Genomic DNA, 21,447 nt, shown 5'->3' with positions numbered 1-21,447 from the left:
ACTTGCATTGGAAAGCATACATTGCAACCTTTCCTGAATTGTGTGGCTCATTTGTTCTACAACTAGATTCTACTCTAGAGTACGAGGGGATGTGAGCTCCCTCTTAATCCCACGTGTATCACAAAAATGCTGAAAGTCATGAGAGATATACTCTCCACCATTATCAGCCGATAGGAATTTTAGCATTCTACCTGACTGATTTTCAGCCAAAGCCAACCATTTTTGAAATACCTGGAACACATCACTCTTTCAAGCTATAGCATAAGCCCACACTTTCCTAGTTTCATCATCAATGAATATCACATAGTATTCAACCCCGCCTAATGATCGTGTAGGCATGGGACCACATACGTCTGAATCCACCAAATATAGCCTTTCAAGCTCTTTCTTTCCCCTGCTTTTATGGGTTGATTTAGTCTACTTCCCATAGAGACAATGCTCACAAAATTCAAAATAAAAAAAACTCAAATGTGGTACATAACCCAAACATCATTAAAGTTTCATTCCATTCTGGCTCATGTGCCCCAACCTGCAATTCCACAAAGAACTACTTGGATGCTCGATTATTGCAACAGCATGATCAGACACCCCTGATACATGTAAGGGATACAAAGTCCCACACTTGGCACCCCTAGCCAAAACCATAGAGCCCTTCTAAATTTTCCAACTTTGAAAGCCAAAAGTGGTCTGAAAACTAGCATCATCTAGTTGACCCACTGAAATAAGACTCTTGGTCAACTTAGCCACATGTCTCACATATTCCAAAACAAATGCAGACCCATTTGCAAAAGAAATCTTTATGTCACCTACTCCCACTATGTCACATGCATAGTTATTTCCAAGATGCATACAACCTGTCTTTCCATTGTCATAAGTGGAGAACCATTCCCTATGGGGAGTAACATGGAATGAAGCACCAGAATCTAAAATCTGATCCTAGGAATATGCATCATCTGAAGTGGTGAGCAAGTCTGTAGGTAGACTAGACATGAAGAGAATGTCATTGTCACTATCATCAGTGACTGCATTAATCTCCTCGATCTTCATCTTTCCTTTGTCCTCCCTTGGACTCTCTTCCTTATTTGCACCCCAATTTGCATTCTTTTTCTTATCCTTTTTCTCTCTTTTCAGCTTGTAGCAATCCTTTTTCATATAGCCCTTCTTGCCACAATGGTAACACTCAATGTTCTATGCCTTGGATTTGCTACAAGACTTCCCTCTTTCTTGGGACTTCCCCTTGAACTATGATCTGCCCCTTTGCACATTTAAGGCTGCATCATGCTTGTTGCCATCCATAGACTTCCATCTAATCTTCTCATCCAACAAGCTACCCACAACATCATCAAACTTTAGTACTCCACCAGGTGCAGAGTTATTGACAGCTGTACAAAAGGTATCCCATGAGGATGGCAATGAAGATAAGAGAAATATTGCCTTAGTCTCCGCATCAAAATTCATCTTCTGAGTGTGAAGCTGGCTGAAAATAATATTGAATTCATTCAAGTCCACTTAGATCACTTATACCACTTAAATCACTTAGTCCACTTAAATCACTTATACCACTTAATTCACTTAGATCACTTAAATCACTTAGTCCACGTAAATCACTTAAGTCACTTAAATCACTTATACCACTTAGTTCACTTAGATCACTTAAATCTTTTAGTCCACTTAAATCACTTAAGTCACTTAAGTTACTTATATTACGTAGTCCACTTAAATCACCTAGTCTACTTAAGTCACTTAGTCCACTTAAATCACTTAGTCCACTTAAATCACTTAAGTTACTTATATCATTTGAACCATCATTGCAAAAGAAGATTATTATAAAGTTATATATGAAGTTTACAATGTACAGAATTATACAATAGGATCCACATCTGTTGTTCCCTGAGTGCTTGGTCCTGCACTTTGCGAATCTATATTAGTGAGGTCCTCAAAATCAAAAATATCAGTATCCTCAGCTGCATCCAAATCTCCAAAGGATTGTCTATAGCATGCAAGCTCAGACTCCAATGTCTATATGCGTGCTTGTAGGTCCTCGATCTCTTTGGCTTGTGATGCAACACAATCTTGTAATTCCTCAGTAGTAACACCTTGTTAATGGAGAGGTATGGCTGATGTGGCCAAGTCCACAAGATCACTGTGTGCCTATGGAGTTAGCACATGAGGTCTCTGAGACATGGGCTCTCTGTTCTTTGTCCTTGCTCGCTTGCACTCTGCAGGACGTCCCTTTCGTATTCCTGACAAGTGATGCTTGTCATTCTAATCCAAGCGTCGATGCAAGACGTCATAGACATACATTGTTGAATGAAATACATGGGTATTTGCTGGTTGTTGGGGATGCTTCCTTCCACCTCTATGAATCATTTGAGAAGGATGTATTGAGATATCGAGCTCCACTCGTGATATGCCAGGGTGACCGTTGTGCATTTATGTCATTGACTTATTGACTTGTGAGCTGCAGATGCGGTTGGTACACCGCCCATGAATAATAGCTGGATGACAGCTATCTTTATGTACTCTAGTTAGTGGCTCAGTTAGTGTGCCACCTTAGTTAGCTAAGTTTGGTTTGAGACCCACATATAGGGTTCACCTATTCTTTTATACTTAGAGTTCTTTTGGCTTTCACAACTAAGAAGAGGAAAACTGTTTTTAGCCTCCACCTTTGTGTATATTCCCCCATTGTGTATGTGAGAAAACTGCAAGTGAGACTCCTTCCTTCTTTCCCACTCTCTTCACAGGGTATCAAAGCTCGGTTCGTGGTAAGGAGCTCAAGAAAGCAAACCAAGTTTGCAGTGTCCTAGTAAGAGGATCAATGTTGCTTTCCTTTTTTTTCAAGTTTGGGAGCAAATCTCTGCAGGTACCACAACCGAAAAGTGCAAGAGTGCAATGTCTCAGATTGGGACGCCCTTCGCAGTGCACAAAATGGTAATGCTGCACAGAATTCACAGCTACAAGTATCACGAAAAGGAAAAGAGAAAGTAGATCAGCCCATGGTTTATATGAATGCAGGTCACTCTTATGTGGATGGTGAATCCAGTAGCTCAAAACAGAGCCTTGATGATGAGTTGGGTATTCCTTCTATTGTTACACTTGGAGTAAGGAAGACAAGGGATGTTTTGAGAGCACCTGGTAGTGATCCTATTGTGTGCAGGTCTACTAGAGCTAGGTATCCTGTGGATAGGCTGAAAAATGATGGATTTATAGCCATTCACTATGCCTATATGGTCAAAGTGAGACATGAACTAGAACCCACTTCTTTTGAGCAAGCAATGGGAAAAGAAAAATGGGAGAAAGCCATGGATGAAGAAATGGATGCCTTGGAAGCAAATGCTACATGGGAATTGGTGCCTTTGCCTAAAGATAAGAATGCAATTGGCTGCAAGTGGGTTTATAAGGTGAAGCACAATCCAAATGGTTCTATGAATAGATACAAGGCAAGATTAGTTGTCAAGGGGTGTGCACAGACATATGGCATTGATTATGAAGTAACATTCAGTCCGGTTGCAAGGATGGCAACCGTAAGAGTAGTCATTGCTATGGCTGCATCAAAGGGATGGTCTTTACATCAGATGGATGTAAAGAATGCTTTCTTGCATGGTGATTTGCAAGAAGAGGTTTATATGGAGCAGCCACCAGGTTATGTTCATGCTGTTCATAAAGAAAGCCTTGTATGGCTTGAAGCAAGCACCCAAAGCATGGTCTGACAAGATAAGACAGTATCTTGTCACTATTGGCTTTCAGATTTTCAAGGCAAATTTCTTACTTTATGTGAGAAAAATAGAGAAAGATATTATGCTACTTGTCATTTATGTTGATGATTTGATCATCACAAGTGATAGTGATGAAGATATCCTTCATGTGAAAATGCTATTGAAGTAGAAGTTTGAGATGAAGGATTTGGGAGAGCTGCGTTACTTCTTGGGCATTGAGGTGATGAGATGCACAAGTGGGATATGTCTCTTGCAGAGGCAATATGGATTGTACATGCTGTCCAAATATGGGATGACAGGCTGTAAGCCTTATTTCAGTTCCTTTGGAGCAGAATGTGAAGTTGAGCGCAAATAATGCAGGTGAGCTTCTCAAAGACCCTTCTATGTACAGACGCATAGTAGGAAGTTTGATTTATATGACTATTACCAGGCCAGATTTGAGCTATGCTATTGGGTTGGTAAGTCAGTTTATGTAGGCTCTAAGGAGACCGCATTTGGATGCAGCTAGACGCATACTGAGGTATGTGAAGTCCACATTGCAGTATGGACTATTTTATGAGACTGGGGTTCAAATACAGTTGCATGGATACACTGATGTTGATTGGGCTACTAGTATTTCTGATAGAAGATCTACAAGTGGATATATGTTCTCTTTTGGGAGTGTTGCAGTCACTTGGAGCAGCAAGAAATAGCCTACAGTTGCCTTGTCGAGCACAGAGGCTGAGTATAGGGGTGAAGCAATGGCTGCATGTGAGATAGCTTGGTTGCATAAGCTACTTTATGATATGCATCAGTCTACAGATGGGCCAGTTTTCATTTATTGTGACAACATGAGCAGTATACACTTGGCAAATAACCCACTCTATCATGCTAGAACAAAGCACATTGAGGTGCATTATCACTATGTGCGGGAGAAGGTTCTAGTAGGTTTTATTGATCTAGTTTATGTCAGCACAGAGGATTAGATAGCTGACATATTTCAGCCTCCACCTTTGTGTATATTCCCCCATTGTGTTTGTGAGAAAGCTGCAAGTGAGACTCCTTCCTTCTCTCCCACTCTCTTCACAAGATGTGGGCTAGGGTTTTGTGCCGCAAGTGTGACAACTTGGGCTATGCATATTTATTCCTAGCACTTCCTGAATGAAGAAACAAGGTGTTTCTTACGAACTCTGATGGACATAGTCTCTGTACTTGTCGAAGAGAGACCAGGTTGCCTTGCATGGTATCGTCATCCATTGGACCAGTAGAAAAAATACCTAGCCCCTCTCTGCCTAGCATCTCTCTTTGCACTTGTAAGATAGCCTGAGCCTCGACGTGATTTAGCTGGTTTGCTAAATCAACCTCGAGGCACAAAAGCACCTTGTGGGCCCTCTTGGGCTGGAGGTTGCTCTAGTTGGGGAGGATCTTGTGGGAGAATGTTCTCTAAGTTCTCTCCCTCCATGCTCATACTTAGCCTAAAAAATGACAACAAGATAGGATTAATTTGTAACCACAAATAATATTAAATATTTAAACAATATTAAACAATTAAACAATATTAAACCTATACAAACAATATTTAAATATTTATTGTCGCATCATTTATCATATTTTAAAATTGGACCATCATTTTTATTGCAACATTCACTTATAAAAATAATATTTAAACATTAATTATTGCATCATTTATCATATTTGACAATTGGATCATCATTTTTATCGCATCATTTACTTATACAAACAATATTTAAACATTACTTATCGCATCATTTATTGTAAGAAATACTACAACGTCTGTGCTCAATAGATAACAAGATCTCGTACGCAAGAGAGAAAACCAGATAGTATGGAGAATCAAAAAATTTAATTACTATAGAACTGATACAATAGATCGCACTACCTCCCAGCTGTGCGCTCCTGTGAAAGAAGCTTCGATGGCAAGCTGGAAATAGTAGAGGATGGAGGCTGGATGCTAAGGAATCAGGGTTTCTGTAGTGAGTGATGAAATGGGCTTCACGGGCTTGCTCTTATACAGCCACCAGTCGTAGTTGGTTAGGCCCAATATGGTGACCGACCCAATCTGCCCAAAACGGTCGACTGGGGATCAGTCCTGAAATAGGCCACCGACCACACGATAGAACCAGTGCACAAAATAGATCAACTGAACTATGGTCGCCGTTCGGCCCACAGCCATTCGGGATCATCTGGGACTCCAAATGGGCCCCGCAACTTGAGAGTGGGCTGCCCCGAGAAAAGCTCTGTCTACCCTCAATGCGGTCAGTCATGGGATGCCTTCCCTCACTTGCATGTAGCCTAGTTGGTGGTGTGCCAACTCTATCTGAAGCCATCCAGCCATCAGGCCACACATGGCCCCCATCTGGTGTCCAAACCAGGACCTACTGGATAACCGAGCTACTCAAATGCCTTCTCCTCATATGGGGGGCTTACAAGTAGAGTTAGCTGGTTCCCGCGTAGTTACATGAGAGTGGAGCATTGATATCTAACATTTATCATGTCACTGTAAATATACAAACTTGAACAATAGAGTGGATCCAAACTTGGATGATATATAAAACTAAAAATGTTACAAGTTCCATGATCGGTCACTCATGTTACATCCCATCCAAGAAAGACTCAGTCATTGGTTGGTCTAAGTCCTTGGTTTGGACTAAGTTGTATACTACATCTTGGAGCAATGTCAAAAACCCCACAAAAATCTGTAGTACTTGGATGTCTATTCGGTTCTACTAACTTTCCCTGAACCGCAAATTGTCATAGACACCCGATTAGAGCTTCTATGGGTCCCGTACTTGGCGATGGTGCACAAATGTCCAAAATTTTCAGGATGTGATGAGACATGGCGCACACATCTTGTGCAACATCGAAAGGTGGGGGATTGGTGCAAAGGCACTCTAGAGCAACGTGACAACCTAGCAATGGATCTCTGCACAATGTTGGGGCTATCACTGAGTAATGCGGGATACTGCTTTCTAGTGCTACATGGGGTCATCATTCCCCAATCACAAATGCCCAGATACACATGCTCGGATGACTTTGAGAAGTGTAGCGTAATGTTTTGCGCATGCAAATCATTATGCAGGATATTGTGTTGGTGCATGTAATGAATAGTGAGAACTAGTGCACTTAAAATATCAAATACATGCTAACGGACCCATGGAGCTCTAGCATGCATTTTTGCATCATCTCTGTGAAACACCAGAGATGGTCGCTTTCCATCATGTTCAAGGTAGGTTAGCCATCTTTCTAAATGATTTCCATTCCAGAATAGAAATAGTATCATTGGGTTATCATCATGGACTAGACCTATTGCTCGGATGATGCCCAGATGTATGACATCGCCCAAGCATGTGGCTTCTTCCAATGCTCTGGCCTTCAATGCATCAATGGGCATAGAAACCCTCAGTACCTTACATGCATAAATCTTGTGCAGATCAAAGGGAGCGACAAGAATATTGCACATGTTGACTATTTTTTTTGTGCATGTGCCCACAGCTGCACTAGGTGTGAATCGGTTGTCTCATCGCTAAAGCAGTATGGGCTGCATGGGTCTTGGCACTACTACATGATCATGCAAGCCATGTGATGTGCGTGGTGCTTGTGCAAGCAAGAATGAAGGAGATGGGAATGTATCTGCTTGTGTAGATAGATTGTGCATTTGTGGTACAGGCGAAAATGCGAGAGATGGAAACTAGTCTGTGTGTGCAGTAGGAGGCACAAATGGAGGCACAAAAGATGTGGTGAAATGTGATCGAACATGTGGTGGGAGATATGAAAAAGGAGAAGGAACTTCTTCTGGGTATGAAAGATCTTGCAAAAAAGGGATACAGGGAAAGACATGTTGTGGTCGATGCACTGGTACATATGCGTGGCATAACTACAGTGGTGCTTGCGGCTGCATTGGGTGAAATGCGACATATGACTGGGGACGTGGGTGCATTGGTGCTTGTGGTTGTGGTGGATGTAATGCAGCATCTGACTGGGGGCATGGGTGCATTGATGCTTCTGGTTGCGGCTATGCTTGGGGGTGTGGGTGCATTGATGGAAGGGAGGTCGACGAGCCAGCTCCTTTGCCTTTGTAACCTCGCCACACATTCTTGATGTATGTGACCCTAGCATCTACAGCAAGACCCTCCCACTTTGTGTCACATGAGTTTATGTCTCGATCTATTTGACCGAGGCATCGCTGATGCTCCATCGCTAAGTGGTACAAATACTGGTCTATAAACTCTATTGTGGAAACATCTAGAAATCGATCACGCAAGGTCCTCCCTCCATGCACTGCCGTTGTCCTCACCAAATTTTGTACACCGCTTTCACCATTTTGGAAAGTTGTCTCAATGATGTCTTGATCGACATTCATTAAGAAGTGTACATTCTCATTTTTCGGCACCTTCCTCTGAAACTTAGTGAGATCAGGTTGCTGACACTTTCTCTTCTCACCTATGTGAGCCATCTCATATGCGGTAAGCTGCAACACAGAATTCAAAAAAGAATTCAATGCTAGGTGCAATAAGAAACTCATTAAGCCATAACAATTAACAATGCAAGCAATCTAAGAAATCACCTACGTATAACCTCTCAACTCAAGCTCAAATCATGTAACAAACTATAGAAAATCAAAACACAAAAAATGACCTAGGTATAACCTAATCATGGACTTCACCATCTAACACTAGGCTTCAACTACAACACACAACTATCAAGGGACTGTTGAGTGCCAGACTAAGTGTCTAAGAGCACATCGGATGATATCTAACTTAGGCTACAATACACAACTATCCAGGGACAGTTGAGTGCTAGACTAAGTGTCTAAGACAACATCGCATGATATCTAACTTAGACTGCAACACACAACTATCAAGGGACAGTTGAGTGCTAGACTAAGTGCTTGAAAACATCTCTAAACTTAGACTATAACACACAACTCTAAAGGGATAGATGAGTGCCAGAATAAGCATCTATGAAAACATCACTAAGCTTGGACTGCAACACACAACTCTCTTAAGAGAGATGAGTGCTAGCCCAAGAGTTCCTACAAACAAACATTTTTATACAAACTGAGACTGCAACACACAACTCTCTTAAGAGAGATGAGTGCCAGCCTCAGGTAAAAGACAATTGTTTATATTATAATTAAAATTACAATATACGACAAAAACAGACTGCAACAGACAACTCTCACAAGAGAGATGAGTGCCAACCTATCTACACACTTAAATACAATACAAAATAAATATTAAACAATTTAAAAATACTGCAACACACAACTCTCCTAAGAGAGATGAGTGCCAGTCTTAAACAAAACAAAACAAAAGAAACATTAATTACTAATGAAAGACTATAACACAAGTAAGGGTGCAGTAAGGTACCTATGACGAGAGCTGGTAGGTATGGAAGAAAGTAGGAGGTGGCAAGTAGGCAAGCAGGAGGTTGCAGGTAGGCAAGCAGGTGGCAAGGAATACACGTGGATGTATTCGTACGAATACCAAAAATGGCAATGGTTGCAAGTTTGTACAACGTTTATTCATACGAATAACGGTTTCTTTGTATGAATAACCTATTTGTACGAATAAATTAGGAAAAATCGTTAGATTCATTGTAAATCGAGAAAATTGCGATTTTTTGCATTTTTTCGAATCGAAAAAAAAATTCGATCAAATTAATGCAACTTAGCCATGCACCGAATGTGCAGGAAATGGAGCCACCAGGTGCTCCCATAGGTACACAATCAAGGGCAGATGATGGATCATCTATTAGTGGCAATGATGAGCCAAATGTGGCTGATATGTAGGCAGGATAGCAAGCTAAAATGCCCTTGAGAAGAACATCTAGAGTGTCTAGACTGTCTGAGAGATTTGATCCAGGGGTAGACGGTGTGATGCTTACTAATTGCGGGGAGCCTTCTTGCTATAGAGAGGCTATGATGCGCAAGGATCAGTGCAAGTGGGAGTATGATATGCAATCAGAGATGAGTTCACTCATAAAGAATAAGACTTGGGACTTGGTTTCTTTGCCACATGGAAAGAAAGCATTGCCATGTAAATGAAGGTGAAGGTGATAGGTGATGATGGGTCTACAAGATGAAGGTGATAGGTGATGATGTGCCTAAGTACAAGGCCTGATTGGTTGCTAAAGGGTTCAAGCAAGAGAAGGGTGTGGACTTTGATGAGATATTCTCTCTGGTTGTGAAGATGACCACACTTAGATGTGTACTTGGACTTGTGGCAATAGAAGATATGGAGCTTATGCAAATCCATGTCAAGACAGGTTTCTTGCATGGGGATTTGCATGAGGAAATTTACATGATACAACCGGAAGGCTTTGAAGAAAAGGGCAAAGAGCATTTGGTTTGCAAGCTGAAAAAGAGTCTCTATGGCCTTAAGCAAGCGCCTAGAAAATGGTATCACAAGTTTGATGCTTTCATTCGGTCCCAAGGTTTCAGAAGAAGTGAGATTGATCACTACCTCTACACTAAAAGGGCTCAGGATAATAGCTTGATACTCCTGGCACTTTATGTGGATGATATGTTATTGGCTAGCAAGAACACTTATGAGCCTGATGAGTTGAAGGCCAAGTTGCATGAGGCCTTTGACATGAAGGATTTGGGACCTGCAAGTCATATTCTTGGTATGCGCATCACGCGTGACCAGGGTAGGAAACTCCTTTGGCTTTCACAGAAGGAGTATGTTACAAAAGTGTTGCAGCATTTCAATATGGAGGTGGGGAAGGTCATAAGTATTCCATTGCCTCCATATTTGAAACTGACTCAGGCAGATAATCAGATAAGGAAAGGGCCATGATGGCCAAGGCTCCTTCAGCGTCAGCCGTTGGGAGTCTTATGTATGCTATGATAGCTACTAGACCGGACATTGCATTTGCAGTGGGAGTTGTTAGCCGGTATATGGCTAATCCAAAAAAGAGGCATTGGGAGGCAGTTAAGTGCATCATGAGGTACATGAAGGATACCAAGGAGGTGTGTATCTGATTTGGTAGAGGAGAGATGTGTGTATTTGGGCATGTGGATAGCAGGAGATCCACTTCTAGTTATGTGTTCACTTTTGCAGGTGGTGCAGTGTCATGGATGTCTTGTGCATAGAAGTGCATTGCTTTTTCTACCACAGAGGCCGAGTATGTTGTAGATCTTTTCTGTGGGGAGGCAAGATACCAAGGTCAGGTGGGACTTCTGTATCAAACCCAAGTAGGAGGGTGGATTAGGAGTTATTGACATAGAACAAGATGCTCTAAAACTCTCCTCAACCTAGATTTTAAAAGCAATCCTAAACCCTATTGAAGACTAGGCTCAACTTCTCCTTAGGAATGTCAGCTCCCTAAGATCCCTAAGAGTCCTCAAGTGGAAAAACTACCCCATGCTATCAACTATTTGTAACCTAAAACCCTAAAAACCTAAAGGCAACCAGCTTTGGGTCTCTCTTTGGATAGATTTTGAAGGGATTAAAGGACAAATTGTCTTTTCATGTAAAGGTGCCTTTATGACCTTGGACTCAATTTGGAGTTCTGTTATTTTCAAAGAAGCTATTCTTTCAGATGAAGAGATAGCCAAGGTAGCTCTTCTATTTAAAAAGGGTTTGCAAAGCTGGGGGCAGATGTGGAACAAATCTGAACTAAGGTGGAAAACTTGGGTAGAGATTAGGAGAGAGTTCAATCTAAACAACAAAAGCCAGTCACTTGTTATGAGTGGATTACAACTTTGGAGTGGCAGCCAACACTGGAAGGGGGGATCTAGGGAGTTCAGCTACGTGGAAAGTTCCTCTTTCTTCCCCATACCCACACCAAGCAGGGACATGGGTGATCTCTATAGGGTTCTTAATGATAGGTAGAAACTTCATGACTCCAAAGAGAAATGGAAATTCAGGTTCTGTGCCATAAAGTTGTGTGGACCAATATCCGAGACTCAAGATGGGGAAGGGTAATGGTAAATGTATGAATTGTCCCTCTACTAATGAAAATATCTTCCATCTCTTTGTGGCTTGTCCAGCGGCCAAAAAGGTATGGAAAATAGTCCATTTGGACAGGGGAGCTAGTGAATTGGAAGGCCATCTTGCTTGGAGATTCTTCAAGGACAAAACAAGACACCTGGTCACCCCTGAGAGCACATGCATTTTGGTTTATATGGGTAAACAGGAATAATCTTCAGTTTAATCAAGTTATTTTGCAAGCTGACTTACTATTTGTTAACTGGCTAAATAGGACCAGAAGAAAATCATAGATTTGATCCACACTTTCCAAGCAGAGGTTACCATCTTCAATGCTGACTTATAAGAACACACTCAAAGTTGCTTTGGGATTGATAATTCCACACCCTTTGAAGTCCCATCTAAGATCGCTGAGTTTCTTAATCAGGTACCCTCCACAAAGGTCAAAAAAGAACTTGACTCACCATGTGAAGCCTAGGAAGATGACACTGATAGCTCTAGAGATTCAGAGAGTTTCACTTACTTTGATTACTTCAATGATGACAATACAGATGACACTGAGGACTCGTATGTCCCTCTCTTTTGATTCTGCTGCTACTGTTTATGTTTTACTCAGAAATGTTTTGATGAAACTCTCCCCATGGGGGCTAGTTGTTCTTTACCAAAGAACATGTAAATACTTTGATGATGATGATATCCTAATATAAGTAAAACTTTTTCTACCCCAAAAAGAAGAAGAAGCAAGAAGTGCTATTACATTGCTCAACATGTGGCAAAAACAAGTGAGTGCTCAACATGTGCTATTGGATTGCTCAAAAGGTGATAGATAGTGGAAGAAAGTGACACAAAGTGCTATAAAGTGAGAGTGGAGGAAAGCGACTAAAAAGGTCCTATTGGATTGCTCAAAAAGTGACATGTAAAGTGGAAGATGGTATGAAAAAGTGATAGGGTATGTCAAAAAGTAAAACGCCGTTACTAAAAAGTGCTCAAATAATACAACATGGTTGTAGCTAGCACGGTGGTTGAATATCAATCATCACCAACCCCCCCCATAAAATTAAAATGAAAATTAAGCAATAAAAAACCAATATAGTGGCTGTAACCATTGGCCCCTTTTGATTCTATAGTTATTTCTCCTTCCTTGATAAGCAACTCCCCCTCTCTCTCTCACTTGCAAGCCTCCCCAACAACCTGTAGCTTCTTGGATTCATAAGATAGTCTTCCTCTGCAAAGTGATACACCCAACATGGTGGCTAAAACTAGCAAACAAATATTAGCTCTTTATCATCACCCTAAACTTCACAAAAAATGGCTACATCCAATTTTGCATTGGCCTCTAGTTATGAAAGCATACAATCTCAAGTGACTGACAACTATTATGCAATATAGGAAAATTTTGTAACTAGCAACACAAGCAATTTGCTATTGTGGCTAGGTCAAGGTTTCTTTTCATGTGGTAGGATTGGGACTTTAGACCACAATGCACACTTAGCACATTTAATATATCACACTTATAGAGGGCCAAGCCAGCACAATGGTTGTTCTCTCTCTCTCTCTCTCTCTCTCTCTCTCTCTCTCTCTATTATGTATATATATGTATATATCCAAAATTTCATAAGATCCAAATAGATATTAACCAACATAATGATTTCCAAGGATAAAAGATAGCCAAAGGTAGCATTGGAAGCTTGACTACTACTGACCTACATTGTGTTAAGCATATGTATAATATGCTCCTCATGCTACTTGCACCCCCTCTATAGCCTATAGACGTAGCCTATAGATGTCCTTATTGTTTAGAGAAACTTTGGTATTACTATGCCAAAACAATGTCACTATAGAGATGGATTATTTATGTAGGCACTCTCTCCTTTTCTACTATAAGTTGATGCCCACAAGCTTCTCACATCGGCCTACATGCTGCATCCACTCGATGGCCAATCAGGGTTATCATCTGTATGAACCTTGACAAGCTCTATGTGCTTGTCCTCAAGTACCTCCCTGATGAAATGGTACCTGACCTCAATGTGTTTGGTCTTTGCATGAAAGACCGGATTCCGTGCTAGCTGAATAGCACTCATGGAATCACTATGCAATGTCGGTACACCTACATGAATCCCCAAATCTCCCACTAGCTGATCAAGCCATATAGCCTCCTTGCAACCCTCTGTGGGTGCAACATACTCAGCCTCTATGGTAGACAAAGCAACGCACTTCTGTGTGTGAGACATCCACGACACTGCACCACCTGCAAAGGTGAACACATAACCAGAAGTGGATCTCCTACTATCCACATGCCCTGCATAGTTTGAATCTGTGTACCCAAGTACACGCATGTAACACAAAGTTGTATCACATTCTCTTTCTACATAAGTTCATAAGTTGTATCACAAAGTTGTAAAACATTCTCTCTCTACATGTAGAAGTTGTAACACAAATTTGTAACACAAAGTTGTATCACAAAGTTCTATCACAAAGTTGTAACACAAAGTTGTATCACATTATTCTCTTTCTACATAAGTTCATGTTGGCACAGCGTCAACAACGCATGTCTCCTCTACCAAAGTAGATGCACATCTCCTTGGTACCCTTCATGTACCTCTTGATGCACTTAACTACCTCCCAATGCCTCTTTCCTCGATTAGCCATATACCCACTAACAACTCCCACTGCAAATGCAATGTTTGGTCTAGTAGCTATCATAGCATACATAAGACTCCCAACCTTTGATGCATAAGGAACCTTGTCCATCATGGCCCTCTCCTCATCTGATTTGGGACTATCTGTATGACTCAGTTTCACATATGGAGGCAATGGAGTACTCATTGCCTTCCCCCCCTCCATATTGAAACGCTGCAATACTTTTGTAACATACTCCTTCTGTGAAAGCCAAAGGAGTTTCCTACTCCAATCACGAGTGATGTGCATACCAAGAATATGACCTGCAAGTCCCAAATCCTTCATATCAAAGGCCTCATGCAACTTGGCCTTTATTGCATCTAGCTCATAAGTATTCTTGCTAGCCAATAGCATATCATCTACATATAGTGCCAGGATTATCAGGCTATTATTCTTAGCCCTTTTAGTGTAGAGGCAGTGATCAATTTCACTCCTTCTAAAACCCTGGGACTGAATGAAAGCATCAAACTTCTGATACGACTCAATGGGTCATTGACACCAAATGAACAAGGCATATCACAAAATATGGTTAGTAAATAATGATGGGGAAATCATTGAAGGCAACTAATAAGAGCAACCAAGCCTAGATCCTTCCTTAGATTATTCAAGTGGACGTTCAAGCAATGTAAGTTCTTATTTAGGCTATTAAGCCATTGTTGCCCAATTTTCACTCTTGAGAGATAAGTTAGTGGCTTTGGCCGAGGGGAGTGAGAGAATCAGTTGTGCCACAACACTATGTTACAAGAGCACAATTTTAAAATTAGGACCAATTGTAATGGGCTACAAGACCCTTTTCATAAGAAATACAAGTTGATTTCATCTCAAACTCCTCCCCTCATATCATATGCTCTACTCATTCCCTCGTCTCCATACGGCTTGTAGTAAACTCATTTGTAGACATTTGATTTCCATTCACCAATCATTGATAGGATGTAGAGTGCCAAGCTACCCAAGGAGTGCAAGAGAGGACATCTTCACAAGTTGAGAACCACTATGAGCAACAACAACAAGCACTCACAAAGAACTAAACTATCATTGGCCAATTGAGGGGCAAGGGAAAAATGTTGTCAAATAAAATACTGATAGAAAAAGAAAGGATTTAGATAGTAATGGATAACACAAGCTTACAAAATACCTTATCGACTCTTGTCTCCCTAAAACCCTGAAAAAAGCACAAAAGACTCATTGGTGTGCAAGTGAGTCCACAGACTCCTTTGCATGTTAGTTACCAAATTAACAGGGTCTAAATCCAACAAATTAAGATTACCATAACCTCTACCTAACACTATATTTTATACCATATCTAGCCTATAGTAGAGACAAGAGATCACCAACTTTAACACTATGCTCATTGAAAGTACCAACAAAAAAAAAAGACCTAGACAAAAAGGAATAATAGAAGATTATTATATACCTTATGGATCTTGTCTCCCTAATAGTAGACCTTTAGGGTAGGCATCAATTATTGTCCAATGACATGGGCACATGAACTTTTCTTAACACACGTACATTATGAATTGGATGTGGCACCAAAAGGAGTTGAGCAATCTTTTGTTCACTTTTGGTGCCACATCTAGTTCATCGCACACATTGGTCAAGAAAATCTCATGCTTTCATGTCATCGAACCTTTCATCTAGAAGGCTAATATTAGATAGTGACGTGAAATGAGCTGATAGAAAACCTGATGGATCCTGTCTCCCTAATAGTAGACCTTCAGGATAGGCATCAATTATTGTTTGGTGACATGGAAGCATGAACTTTTCTTGACACATGTACATTATGAATTGGATGTGGCACCAAAAGGAGTGACCAAATATTGAGAAATCTTTTGTTCACTTTTGGTGCCACATCTAGTTCATAGTACACATTGGTCAAGAGAATCTCATGCTTCCATGTCATCGGACCTTTCATCTAGAAGGCTAGCATTAGATAGTGATATGAAATGACATCATAGCATGTAGGCTTTACAAGTTAATAACCAAATTAATATGGGTTTGAATCCAACAAATTGCTCCTCTAAGGTTCCAATGGCAAGTAAATGATAAGAAAAAGCCCTCTAAAATCATTCAAATAAAACCAACCTATTTTGCTAGATGAAAACTATTCAAAAAGGAAAGGCATGTGTTGAGGTGCTTGATGATAGTACTTTTATCTAGTTCTTTCCATAGTTCTTCAAGAAAAGCTAATGAGCCTTCAATAAGGATATTGATGTCTATCAAGGATTACGATCACGTTTTCACATTTGCATTAATGGATTATTAACGTTCATTAATTACTCTTCCAAGTAGCGTGAAAACAATGTGATCACGTAGGTTACCGAAAAAAATCATCGATAAACTGGATAAATGTACCGCCAGTAGCCAAGACACTATTGGTGGTAGAATTAATATTCCCGATGGTAATATTAATTATCACGGTGGTATATATTACCGCCAGTATTTACACCGTCGAGATAATTAATATTATCACCAGGAATATTAATTCTACTGTCGGTAGTGTCTTGGGTACCGGCGGTGCTGTGGGGTGTAGATTCCTAGCTTCTCGCACGCCCTGAGGCTATATATAAGTGGAAATGGTGATAGAAGCTCACCATTTGATCCAGTTGTGGTTCATATTGCGATAAGTTGGGAAAGAAAGTGAACCACGATTTGGATCTAAATAGTTGTAAGGTTAAGTGGGTTAGAGTGAGTCGGCATTATACCTCTGGGTGTGGTTTGCTCCTCTAATTCCTTACATCTTGGAGAAATTGTAGACCACGAACACGAGGGCTAGTGGATGCGATTGTTTTGTTATGTGTTCTTGAGGGTGGTCTATACTCTGACTCCTTGCATTTTGGGGAACTTGCGGACCACGATCATCAATGCCAATGAATGCGATTGTTAGTGAGCAGTCTTGACTCTTAAGCTAAGGGCCTTAGGTATGGAAAGAAGGGGGAGACGAGATGGCAATGACTTGAGTAGAAATAGGACATGTGTTGCGACTACGAATGCACAATCGAAAATGCCTAAAATTAGAAATGCTTGTTCACAATCTTCAAGACGAGTTATGACTAGGCAAACTGTGGATGCATTGAGTCATGCCCATGCTAGTATTGATATGCCTAAAAATGTTCCTAGGGTTGAAGAACGACTTGCAAAAGAGGATCTCGTTGCCAAAATGGGCACTACCCCAACGCTTGATTCACCCTGTGAGGTTTTTAACCAAGATAAGGGGAGAGGATTTATGCGGGTGTGACAATCCTCTCAAAGAGTTGTTCCACATGCATAGGGGGAAAAACGTAAGTCACATGGTCTAGAGTGGGACTTTGTTATTAATATTCGTGACTATGTTGAGTGGAAATGCAAGTATTGTGGAATATAAAAATCTAATGGAGCACCTCACATAAGGGGCCACTTGCTTGGTGACTCAAGAAAGAGCATTCAGCATTGTGCGACCCTAGGAGCTGCTATAGCAATTCATACCTTGATAGAGAAGATGCAAGATTTTGGAAAAATACGAAGAAGATCAATTTGGGAAAGTCAAGGTATAAGTGGAGTAGAGTCTATAAGCATACATGGTGATGGAAGTACTAGTGTTGCAGGCTCCCATGCCAAAACTCCTTGTGTGGATACTAGCATGCAAGATAGATTGCCACCTATGGCTCGTGAAGCTAAATCAGCAACTGCTACTCCTAACTTGAGGAAACCCACGATAGTTGTGAGCATCCGGGTTCAAGACTTGGAGAATGCACAGCATGTACTTGGTAGACCAATCGTGAAATCAAGATATCCACTGAGTATGGTCGATAACGATGATATGAGAGCTGCATGGAATTGCATTGCTAACTATGGGCCGACGGGCTTCAAGCTACCTTCTTACCACACATTGTGTACGTCATTGTTAGATAAGGCATATGCAGAAGAGAAAGAACACATAAATCATAGCATTTTCGAGCAACTGCATAACACTAGATGCACAATTGTCTCAAATGGATGGACAAGCATAAAATGCCATGCTTTATTGAATGCGATGTTATATCACCACGTGGGGAGGCCTTCCACACATTGATTGATGCCTCACATGTAAAGAAGTCGGGCACATATATGGTTGGTGTGTTATCCAAGGTTATAAGAGACTTAGGCCCTAAAAAGGTTGTTAGGTTGTCATGATGGATAATGCCAAGAGTTGTAAAAAGGCGGGAAGAATATTGCAAAAGGAGTATACCAATTTATATGCATCTGCATGTTGTACACATACTTAAATCTTGCATTGAAAGATTGGTATAGACAAGTGCCATCGTTTAAAGAGGTTGTTTGTAAGGCTCGAGACTGTAAAGAGAGTGGGAGAGAAGGAAGGAGTCTCACTTGCAGCTTTCTCACATACACAATGGCAGAATATACACAAAGGTGGAGGCTGAAAATAGTTTTCCTCTTCTTAGTTGTGTAAGCCAAAAGAACTCTGAGTACAAAAGAATAGGTGAACCCTATATGTGGGTCTCAAACCAAACTCGGTTAACTAAGGTGGCATACTAACTGAGCCACTAACTAGAGTACATAAAGATAGCTGTCATCTAGCTATTATTCATGGGCAGTGTACCAACTACATCTGCAGCTAACAAGTCGGTGATATAAATGCACAATGATCACCCTGGCATGTTACAAGTGGAGCTCGATATCTCACACTCCCCCTCGAGCTCAATCCCAATTCTTGCACACCAAGTAGGTCTCTGAACTTGCGCAGCTTCTCTACACCCAATGCCTTCATGAATATCTCAGCTACCTTATCCTCTGTGTTGACATAAACTAGATCAACAAGACCTACTAGAACCTTCTCCCGCACATAGTGATAATGCACCTCAATGTGCTTTGTTCTAGCATGATAGACTAGGTTATTTGCCAAGTGTATACTACTCATGTTGTCACAATAAATGGCAACTAGCCCATCTGTAGATTGATGCATATCATAAAGTAGCTTATGCAACCAAGCTACCTCACATTCAACCATTGTTGCATCCCTGTACTCAACCTCTGTGCTCAACAAGGCAGCTGTAGGTTGTTTCTTGCTGCTCCAAGTGACTGCAGCACTCCCAAAAGAGAACACATATCCACTGGTAGATCGTCTATTAGAAATACTACCAGCCCAATCAGCATCAGTGTATCCATGCAACTGTATCTGAACCCCAACCTCATAAAATGGTCCATACTGCAATGTGGACTTCACATATCTCAGTATGCATCTAGCCGCATCCAAATGCAGTTTCCTTGGAGCCTGCATAAATTGACTTACCAACCCAACAGCATAGCTCAAATCTGGCCTGGTAATAGTCATATAAATCAAACTTCCTACTATGCGTCTATAAATAGTAGGGTCTTACAGAAGCTCACTTGCATCTGCGCTCAGCTTCACATTCTGCTCCAAAGGAACTGAAATAGGCTTACAGCCTATCATCCCATATTTGGACAGCATGTGCAATCCATACTGCCTCTGCAAGAGCCATATCCCACTTGTGGATCTAATCACCTCAATGCCCAAGAAGTAGCGCAGCTCTCCCAAATCCTTCATCTCAAACTTCTACTTCAATAGCATTTTTACATGAAGGATTTCTTCATCACTATCACCTGTGATGATCAAATCATCAACATAAATGACAAGTAGCATAATACCTTTCTCTATTTTTCTCACATAATGTGAGAAATCTACCTTGGAAATCTGAAAGCCAATAGTGACAAGATACTGTCCTATCTTGTCAGACCATGCTCTAGGTGCTTGCTTCAAGCCATACAAGGCTTTCTTCAACCTGCAAACAAACTCAGGATGAACAGCAGGAACATAATCTGGTGGCTGCTCCATATAGACCTCTTCTTGCAAATCACCATCATGCAAGAAAGCATTCTTTACATACATCTGATGTAAAGACCATCCCTTTGATGCAGTCATAGCAATGACTGCTCTTACAATTGCCATCCTTGCAACTGAACTGAATCTTTCTTCATAATCAATGCCATATGTCTGTGCATACCCCTTGATAACTAATCTTGACTTGTATCTGTTCACAGAACCATCTTCATTGTGCTTCACCTTATAAACCCACTTGCAGCCAATTGTATTCTTGTCTTTAGGCAAAGGCACCAATTCCCATGTAGCATTTGCTTCCAAGGCATCCATGGCTTTCGCCCATTTTTCTTTTCCCATGGCTTGCTCAAAAGAAGTGGGTTCTGATTCATGTATCACTTTGACCATATAGGCATAGTGAATGGCTGTAAATCCATCATATTTCAACATATCCACAGGATACCTAGCTCTGGTAGACCTAGACAAAATAGGCTCACTACTAGGTGCTCTCAAAACATCCTTTGTCTTCCTTACTCCATGGCATAACAACAGAAGGAATACCCAACTCATCATCAAGGCTCTGTTCTGAGCCACAGGATTCACCATCCACATAGGAGTGACCTGCATTTACATCAACCATGGGCTGATCAACCATGTGCAGCATTACCATTTTGTGCATCTACATCATCAATCACATTTACTAGTTTATACCAGTTGCTCATCTCATAAAAAACAACATCTCTGCTCATTGTAAACTTACGAGTAGAAGGGTTATAGCATCTATACCCTTTTTGCTCTAGAGAATAACCAATAAAGATGCACTTCTCAGCTTTTGGATCCAACTTGGATCTCAACTCATCTCGCACATGAACATAGGCAATGCAACAAAAAACTTTCAAATGAGAAATATATGGTTTCCTACCAGTATACCTCTCCTCTGGCGTCATGCCATGTATTGATGTAGTGGGAGTCCTGTTCATTATGTAGAGTGCTTTAGCAACTGCTCCATTTCAATAATAATCTGGCAAGTCTTTTTTGTTGATCATGGCACGAGATACCTCTCCAATATGTATGTTTTCTTTTCTACAAGTCCATTTTGCTGTGGGGTATGACTGCATGAATATTACTACTTTATGCCATGCTCTTGTAGGAAACTTGCAAACTCATTTGAGAGGTACTCTCCCCCTCCATCTGACCTTAGGCATTCTATTTGTAGGCCTATTTCTTTTTTAACCATAGCTTTAAAAGCTTTGAAATGCCCAAACACTTCACTTTTCTTTTTCATAAAATACACCCAAACTTTTCT

This window comes from Dipteris shenzhenensis, chromosome 2, assembly GCF_047967505.1.
Source record: "Dipteris shenzhenensis isolate YYH24624 ecotype China chromosome 2, Dip_SZ_1.0, whole genome shotgun sequence".
Lineage (NCBI taxonomy): Eukaryota > Viridiplantae > Streptophyta > Polypodiopsida > Gleicheniales > Dipteridaceae > Dipteris > Dipteris shenzhenensis.
The sequence above is the reverse complement of the archived record's forward strand: the minus strand, read 5'-3'. Positions refer to the sequence as shown.